At 39.1% G+C, this 9,579-nt stretch overlaps 1 pseudogene; it reads right to left on the minus strand.

Annotated features, from left to right (window-relative positions):
• Window positions 1–8,167: 8,167 nt before the first annotated feature.
• Window positions 8,168–8,934, minus strand: LOC112629202 (annotated as a pseudogene).
• Between the last annotated feature and the right edge of the window lie 645 nt (window positions 8,935–9,579).

The raw sequence follows: 9,579 nt of genomic DNA on the forward strand, positions 1-9,579 counted from the left end.
ATAGCAAGCACTATCCATGAATTATCTTATTTAATTCTGACAACAGCTCCCTGAAGTGGCACTGCGATTATCCTCATTTTACTGATGAAGAAATAAACTTAGAGAGGTTAAGTTGCACATCATAGCTGCCAAGTGGCAGAGCTAGTATTCAAACTAAGGAACTGAGCCACACCAACTAGTCTATACCAGTATAATAATTATGCACTTCATCATAAAACTTGTTTTCTAATTACAGAGATTGTGGAAATAGATAATTTTTATTCTTAATGTTTATTCTTAGCTCCAACCACACATTTAATTAATAGATTTCAGATTTATTTTATTTGTTTATAAAAATATGTTTTGCTTTTATGATTAAATGACTAAGTGGTAGGGACTGTAATTTAATTACGTATTTCTTAATTATTGGTGTATTAGTTAATTATATGAAGTTAATTTTTAAAATTAAGTAATTATATTTTATAACATGTTGCTGTTCTGATGTCAATCATATTTCTCTGTTAATTTAGACTCAAGCATTATTAAATATGTAGTTAATTTTAACACTAAAATTAGTACAGGTTACCAATAAGATTTTATATACATTTTATATATGCATCTATATACGCATACACATACAACACACACAATTCAAATCTATTAAAATATTTCTTTATAATATATGCAAATATATTAAATATTAAGAAAAATGTGCAAGTAACTTTAAAAAGTGAGCTTCAGTTTTGAGATGGCTTGGAAATTTTGTAATTTTAGTATTTCTTGGTCCCAGTATTCTGCTTTATTATTTTAAGTAGAAACTATTCTATGTTGAAAAACCTACTGTGAGAAAATGGCTTAACTATGTTGTCCGCTTCTTCAGGACAGGGCCATTGTTTCATATTCACATGGAATGGCTCCTGGCACGATAAATGTTTGTTGAATTTGAATTTTGAATTTAAGTGAAATGATGCTGAAAATTTTACATTAGCTACAGCCATCCATCTGAATTTAAGCCAGCAGTTGCTATCTTGCATAGGGGAATCATTAATAATGTGGTTTCTAGTGGGATTATTTGGTGACAGTAGAAAATGTCTTCTGCTTTGAGTTGTCTGTTTCAATCATGCATGGCTAAGTCTTCAGGGTAGTGTTTTTGGTTCAAGCAAAAATTATAAATTGTACTATCATTAAGGTTTCTGCTACCTTGTGGGACAAGAAATTAATAAATTTAATTCCATCCCCTATTTTTGTTTTGATTTGTCAATATTACAGAACAGTCTACTGCCAGAAGAAGCTATTGAGGGTAGTACTTCTGCATCTCAGTTCAGTATCTTTTCTATTGTGCCTCTCATAGAACTTCTTATTACATAATTATAAATGAATTAATATTCATTATTGAGGTAAGCTCTTCACTACTAGTCAGCTCAATGAAAACAAAATTATCTAGTTTTTAACAAAGAATTTACTGTGAAATATTTGAGAGATTTCCAATATTCAGGATGAAAAGAGGTTAGTTATTCAGTACACTGCTGTGGAATTATAAGTTGGCACGATCTTACTGGTAGAAGTTTAGTAAATTATATCAAGAACCTTAAAAAGTGTATTCTCCTTAATTCAGTATTTCATTTCTGGGATGTTATGCAAAGAAAAAAAAACTGGCAAATGTATTGAAATATGCACACAGATATACACACAAGACATTCATCATAGCATTGCTGAAAACAGCAATGAATTGGAAACATGCTAAATGTCCACTAACGGGGATTGGTTATAATACTTATTTACCATAGATATGCAAAGACAATACAGCTTTTCTATTTCCTGGTACCTCATAGAATGTTTTTATGAAGCCTTAACTTATTGGAGAGCAGAGTGGTGGTAAGGTTAGTGGTGGAAGATTGAACTTTCTGCCGTTTTATGCAACTACAGTCTTGTCTGTTTTAAACTGGGGAGAAAACTCAGCCCCTTTTGGGCTAATGCACAGTGTTTTGGGCTTCCTTCCTTTCCTTCTGCTCCTTTCCAAGGTGACATCCAGGGTGATCTTGTGGTGGCTGGGGATGGGGGCAACTTAGCTTTACATGACACCCTCTATAGTCACACTAGTCTCTGTGGAGGAATTGCACGTACAAAAGGGTAACTGGGGCCGGGCACGGTGGCTCACACCTGTAATCCCAGCACTTTGGGAGGCCAAGGAGGGCGGATCACTTGAGGTAAGGAGTTTGAGACCAGGCTGGCCAACATGGTGAAACCCTGTCTCTACTAATTATACAAAAATTAGCCAGGCATGATGGTGGGTGCCTGTAATCCCAGCTACTTGGGAGGCTGGGGCAGGAGAATCACTTGAATCGGGAGGCACAGTTTGCAGTGAGCCGAGATGGTGCCATTGCACTCCAGCCTTGGGCGACAGAGTGAAACTGTGTCTCAAAACAACAACAACAACAACAACAACAACAACAAAAGGCAGCTGGTCCATTCTGGCCTTTTGGGAATAATATTCTTGTGTTAAATGTTGGAATTTAGAGTCTCAGACATTTGGTCCTGCTCTCAAAATGTGATCAAAATTCATTCTCCCTTCTTTGATGGTAAGGAAGTTAGGCATATGGCTGACCAGCCAGAGACTAAATTTCCCTGTGGTCTTTTGCAGCTAGCTATACTCATGTGAGTCACGAAGTGGGAATAGAACAGATGCATGCCATTTCCATGCATGAACCTTAAAACACTATTCCTACACTTATCTCAGTTTTCTTTTCTTTTCTCATAAGCCAGAAAACTAATGTAGTTGTGATCCTTGGGTCCTTTTTGTGTGCGTGTGTGTGTTGGGACATTTCTTGGCTACGTGAGCTGGTGAGGAGATCTAGAGATCTGACTTGTTATTTATTTATTTTTTTTTTTAGTAAAACAACCTAAGAAATTTATTTTTACGTTAAATTAATTATTTTTTAAAATTTATTATTATTATTATTATTTTTTGAGATGGAGTCTTGCTCTGTCTCCCAGGCTGGAGTGCAGTGGCATGATCCCGGCTCACTGCAACCTCCATCTCTCTGGTTAAGCAATTCTCCTGCCTCAGCCTCCCCAGTAGCTAGGCTTACAGGCAGGTAACACCCCGCCCTGCTGATTTTTGTATTTTTAGTAGAGATGGGGTTTTACCATTTTGGCCAGGCTGGTCTGGAACTCCTGACCTCAAGTGATCTGCCCGTCTTTGCGTCCCAAAGTGCTGGGATTACAGGCACGAGCCACTGTGCCTGGGCTAATTTTTGACTTTCAATAGTTTTGGGGGTGCAGGTAGTTTTTGGTTACATGGATAAATTCTTTAGGAGTGATTTCTGAGATTTTAGTGTACTCATCACTCAATCAGTGTATGTTGTACCCAATATGTAGTCTTGTATCCTTCACCCGCCTCCCTCCCAATCTTTTCTTGGGCCCTCGAGGCTCCAAAGTCTGTTATACCATTCTTATGCCTTTGCATCCTCATAACTTAGTTCCCACTTATAAGTGAGAACATATGATACCTGGCTTTCTATTCCTGAGTAACTTCACTCAGAATAAATGGCCTCTAGTTCCATCCAAGTTTCTGCAAAAGACATTATTTCATTTCTTTTTAAGGCTGAGTAGCAGTCTATGGCATATATATACCACATTTTCTTTATCCACTTGTTGGCCAGTGGGCATGTAGGTTGGTTCCACATCTTTGTAATTGAGAATTGTTCTACTATAGACTGGTCTGTGTATGTGTCTTTTTTGTATGATGACTTATTTTCCTTTGGGTAGATACTCAGTAGTGGGATAGCAGGATCGAATGGATGTTCTACTTTTAGTTCTTTAAGGAATTTCCATAGTGTTTTCCATAGTCGTTGTACCAATTTACATTCCCACCAGCAGTGTAAAAGTGCTCCCTTTTCACCATATTCATGCCAACATTTATTATTTTTGACTTTTAAATTATGGCCATTCTTGCAAGAGTATTGTGGTTTAATTTACTGATTAGTGATGTTGAACACTTTTTCAAGTTTTTTTGGCTGTTTGTATATCTTCTTTTGAGAACTGTCTATTCATGCCCACTTTTGGATGTGTGTTTTTTTTTTGTTCTTGCTGAGTTAAGTTTTTTTTTTTTTTTTTTTTTGGTAGATTCTGGATACTAGTCCTTTCTGACTTATTCTTAAGCAAATTTTTAAACAAGTTTTTCTTATTTTACTGTGCCATTTCCTGTCCCTTTTACTTTTGTCTCAGAAAAACCTGGTACCACCCATGCCTGCACATTTGAAGAGTCTCTCATGTAATGTATATTATATATTACATGGTTCATAGGTTCCCCAGGCTTGGCTTATAAATCAGTTTTCTAGGATATGTTAATTCAATCACTAGTCTTCCACCTGTTTTCCTGCTCCAAAAGTTTTACTACTTTAATATTGTCATCCACTCTTCTGTTGTTGTAGGCTCTTGTCTTTAAAAAAATCATTTTTCTAGCATTAGTGAGTTGGGGAAGTGAGTGAACGATATGTGTATGATCATATGATAATATTTGCTTAAGAGATTAGAATGATTTCTTATTTTCTTACTGTTAGGTTTTTGCTGTATTATAATTGGAAATATTTTATTGTTCAAGTATAAAGTTGAAAGCATGTTCAAACACTGTTTTCTTAATGAGAAAGCAAAACCATTTGAATGGAGATATAAACTTTTTAGTTTTTTTTTAAGGTTTTTTTTTCTGTTTTTTTTTTTTTTTTTTGTCTACTTTCTGGCTTAGAGAAAAGAACGTGGAGAATTGTTGTACCTCTGAAATCATTGGTCTAGAACTTTTAATGAAGAATAATATTTTATTCTTTCAGTCCTGGCAAGTTCCTCTTTGATTGTGTGATGTATTTGAACAGAACAGTCCATTCTCTTCCATCTTCTCTCTTATGACCATGGTATATGAATTTGCAAAATAGATGGGATACAGGTTGCTATCCTGGATTGTGGAACCAAGTGAGATGATAACTGGAAATACCACAATCAAAAGTTGGAAGTAACATTGACTTCCCTACTTAAATAATGTTCTGCAGATTCAGCAACACTCTGCCTCTTGCTTCATGAGTTGATGTGTAATGAGACTCACCAAAGACAATCCAGTGTTTGGAATGGCACAGGCTTTTGGTGGCTTTCCCAGCATTAGTCCTCTTGATGTCAAGTGCATTTGTGGGATGGTTTAGGGGTTCTAGAATTTCAAGAGGGGAAGAACTGTTAGAAGATGTTCAATCTAGCTGCCGTGAAACACTGAGGTAATATCCACCACTTGGATGCCAAGGCATTGTGTGGGTGGAGATTGAAGACTTCCATTGGAAATACATTTATGGGTACAGTCAAATGGAAGTTGTCTATGAGGACCATGTATTCTTCTTTCCAGGCTCCCATATTCTCTCCCGACACCCTAAGAAATGAAAGCCTGCTCCTTCAGTGCTGATTGAGCCTTCTAAGTAAAACAAGTGAATGTGAATTGTTACTGCTCTGTGGATAGCATGCATTTAAATTAGGGCTTCCAGATCCCTGCATTTTCATTTTCTCATTTATCAAATGGGGCTAATACTATCTATATTGTGAGAATAAATTTAAAATGCCTACCACACAATGCCTGGTAGCTAACACTGTGGTTAAAGGAGAAAATTCATAGAAAGGATCTTACTTGTTTTCCTGTGAATGTGCTACATGGACTTCCGCCTGCTTACAAGGCTATCGGGACTACAGAGAGAAAATTATCAATCAAAATTGTGATGCATCGATTAATTTAAGCATGGAAAATACTTTAGGATATCTGAGTTGCTCTGGAAAATGTGCATTTATTAACCACACTGGTAGAATAAAGCCTCTTTCACCACAGCACAGTGGAATTCTGATGAAATGCTTCATCCAACAGGTAAACAGCAGATCCAGGCTTGGCAAATCAAACGCAAGAGTGAGCATTTTCATTAGTCTTAGATTTTTAGGGTACAGGTACAGGAAAAAAAAATTAAGCACTTAAAATCAGGTTGTTATGTATCAAGTGAAAAAAGCCAAGTTAAAAGAAAAGAGGCCAAAACATTGATTAGAAGGGCTATGTTATTTGACGCAAAGGTGTCTCTGCATATTTACATGGCATGGATAAGAGAGTGCCTTATGGCACCCAAGTGTACAGTCTACAGCAACAATTACTTTATTGATCACAGAAATCAAAATCCATTCAACACAGAGGACTTGTTTTATTATTTGTTATACCCCAAATTACTTAGAAATAACTGTTAGATGAAAGCAAAATTGGAAATGATTATTTCATTGATTTTTTTTGAAGAAATAAATGTTCTAATTACTGAATGATCTGGCTATTTGAAAATTAATCTTCAATGTATTTTATCATTTGACCCAGTAACACCAAACCATTTATAAATAGGGAAACTAGGCTTTACATTTAGTCTGGGCACAGTGGCTGACCTCTGTAATCCCAGCACTTTGGGAAGCTGAGGTGGGAGGATCTCTTGAGCCCAGGAGTTCAAGACCAGCCTGGGCAATGTGGGGAGACCCCATCACTACAAAAATAAAACTAAATTAGCCAAGTGTGGTGGCATGTCACCAGTAGTCCCAGCTACTTGGGAGGCTGAAGTGAAAGGATCCTTTAAACCTGGGAGATTGAGGCTGTAGTGAGCTATGATTGTGCCTCTGCATTCCAACCTGGGTCGCAGAATAAGACCATGTCTCAAACAGCAACAACAAAAATGTAGAAGAAGGAGAGAGTACAACTTAAGATTTCAAGCTTCTCAAAGAATATTCAAGAATATGGAATGGTAATTACACAAGAAAAGTGAAAAAAATCAACTTAAATAATACTTACAAAATGATTCCAATTTTGTCAAGATTTTGCATGTATGTATGAGCATAGGACAAAAAATGAGTTTATGCTATAAAATGTTAGCAATGACTTTATTTGTTTATTTATTTTACTTTATTTTATTTATTTATTTTGAGACAGAGTCTCGCTCTGTAGCCCAGGCTGGAGTGCAATGGCACCATCTTGGCTTACTGCAACTTCCACCTCCTGGGTTCAAGCTATTCTCATGCCTCAGCCTCCCAAGTAGCTGGGATTACATGCGCCTGCCACCATGCCAGGCTAATTTTTGTATGTTTAGTAGAGATGAGGTTTCACCATGTTGGTCATGCTGGCCTCAAACTCCTGACTTCAGGTGATCCACCCACCTCGGCCTCCCAAAGTGCTGGGATTACAGGTGTGAGTCACCAAGCCTGGTCGAATTTTTTATTTTCTATTGCACATCACTCTTTTATTATACTGATCTAGAAAAAGAATTTAGTACAGTTATACTCAAATGAACATTGGACCCATGTGGCAGGGCCAAGCAACTAGAATATGATTCAGAAATCAGTGAAAGACATACTTGGACAGGACCAAGAAGCATTCACTGCCACAAAACAAGGCGGGAAGGGATTCTGAAACACACAGTAGGAAGCACTCTTGCCCCTCAGAGGTCAAGGAGCTTATCCCATGTTGGTATGAGGAATGGCTTATTTTCTGATGACCACAGGTAGGATTATTTCAACTGCCATGAGAAACCCCAAAAGGGTTATCGTTTTGTATTATTTATATATACTATAATTTTTTTTCTTTTTTTAAAAATGTAAATGTAACACTTTGACTAAATTCAGGATTGATCCAACCTTCTAGAGCCAGTTCCTCTGGGGTCAGAAAGGAAACAGTTGTCACATCACCATGCAGGTTACATTCCTCTTTCACTGGAATGACTAGAGCCGCCAGGCAGTAACCTGACTGCAGAAGAGCACAGGACTGGCTCCAGGGGGCAGACAGTCTCTCTTGCCTCTCCTCATTGGTCATGGCTTAGCATGGTTCCTCCTCACAAGTCCTTAGTAAACAAAGCACTTGCAAAAACCCAAGTCACTACCTTTAAACTCTCTTGAATAAGGGGAGCTTTTCCACAGCTTGGACTGAGAACCTGTGCCCTAGAAGTGCTATTCTGACTAGATTGTGTGAAATGGGTGGGTGCAGGAGACAAAATGGCTAAAATGAAAATGGGAGCCACTGGTCCCCATCTGCAGCTACAACTCAAGATGTCTACTGATGTGGTCAGTGTGACAGGTGCAGGAGGGAGGGGCAGAGGGATGCAACGGGCAGGGACGGTGCTCCTGGGGACAACAGCCTGCCCGCTGGCCTTCACTTCTTGGACTTGCCCCGGGCAGCCACAGCTTCCATGACTTTGCACATGGTCTCTTCATCCCCCAGGAACTTCATGGGCTTGATGGGATTCAAACTCTTGTCCAATTCATAGACAATGGGAATACCAGTAGGCAGGTTCAGCTCCATGATAGCCTCTTCAGAGAGACCCTCCAAATGCTTGACAATGTCTCCGAGGCTGTTGCCATGGGCTGCAATCAGTACCCTTTTCCCTTCCTTGATCTGGGGAACTATTTCTTCATTCCAGAAGGACAGAGCTCTGGCAATAGCATTCTTCAGACTATCACAGGAGGGTAGCTGATCTTCTGTGAGGTCTGCATACCTGCCATTCTCACTTATGTTGCTGTAGAAAGGATGATCGGGCTCCATCGGAGGTGATGGGACATCATAGGAGCGCCTCCAGATCTTTATAGGGTGTCACCATGCTTTGCAGCAGTTTCTGCTTTATTGAGACGGGTTAGACCTTCATAGTGCTGCTCTTTGAGGCACCAAGTCCTCACTACTGGCAGCCACATCTGATCAATGGCATCTAGCACTGTCTAGAGGGTCTGGATCGTTTTCTTCTGCACTGAGGTGAAGCAGATGTCAAACTCATAGCCACCATCTGGCAGTGCCTGCCTCCCTCCGCACTTCGTCTCCTCGTGGCCTGCCGGGCTCAGGTTGACATGGTACCAGCCACCGAAGTGGTTCTCCAGATTCCACGCAACCTTGCAGCACCAGATCAGCACCAGTTTATAGGTGACCATGGCGGCGAGCTGGGGATGTGGCACTGACTGGGGTTCGCAGATTCCAGAGTACTTTTAGAATATTTTGTTCTTCATACTTTTTGATATTTGCCATTTTTTGGGTCAAGAATCTGTTTTCTATTTATAACAATATTTTTTCTCCAACTCTTATTATCTTTTTCTTCATGTTTCTTCAACTTTTAAGTTCTGGGATACATGCGCAGGATATACAGGTAAAAACTGCATAGCAACCCACCATGGCACACATGGATAAATGTGTGACATGGTGGTTTGCTGCACAGATCAACCCATCATCTGGGTATTAAGCCCAGCATCCATTAGCTATTCTTCCTGATGCCCTCCTTCTCCCTGCCCCACCCCCAGCAGGTCCCAGTGTGTGTTGTTCTCCTCCCTGTGTCCATGTGTTCTCATCATTCACCTCCCACTTATAAGTGAGAACATGAGCAGATTTTCTGTTCCTGCATTAGTTTGCTGAGGATAACAGCTTCCAGCTCTGTCCACGTCCCTGCAAAGGACATGATCTCATTCCTTTTTATGACTGTGTAGTATTCCATGGTTTATATGTGCCACATTTCCTTTATCCATTCTATCATTGATGGGCATTTGGGTTGCTTCCATGTCTTTGCTATTGTGAAGACTGCTGCA

This window comes from Theropithecus gelada, chromosome 7b (assembly GCF_003255815.1).
Source record: "Theropithecus gelada isolate Dixy chromosome 7b, Tgel_1.0, whole genome shotgun sequence".
Classification (NCBI taxonomy): Eukaryota; Metazoa; Chordata; class Mammalia; order Primates; family Cercopithecidae; genus Theropithecus; species Theropithecus gelada.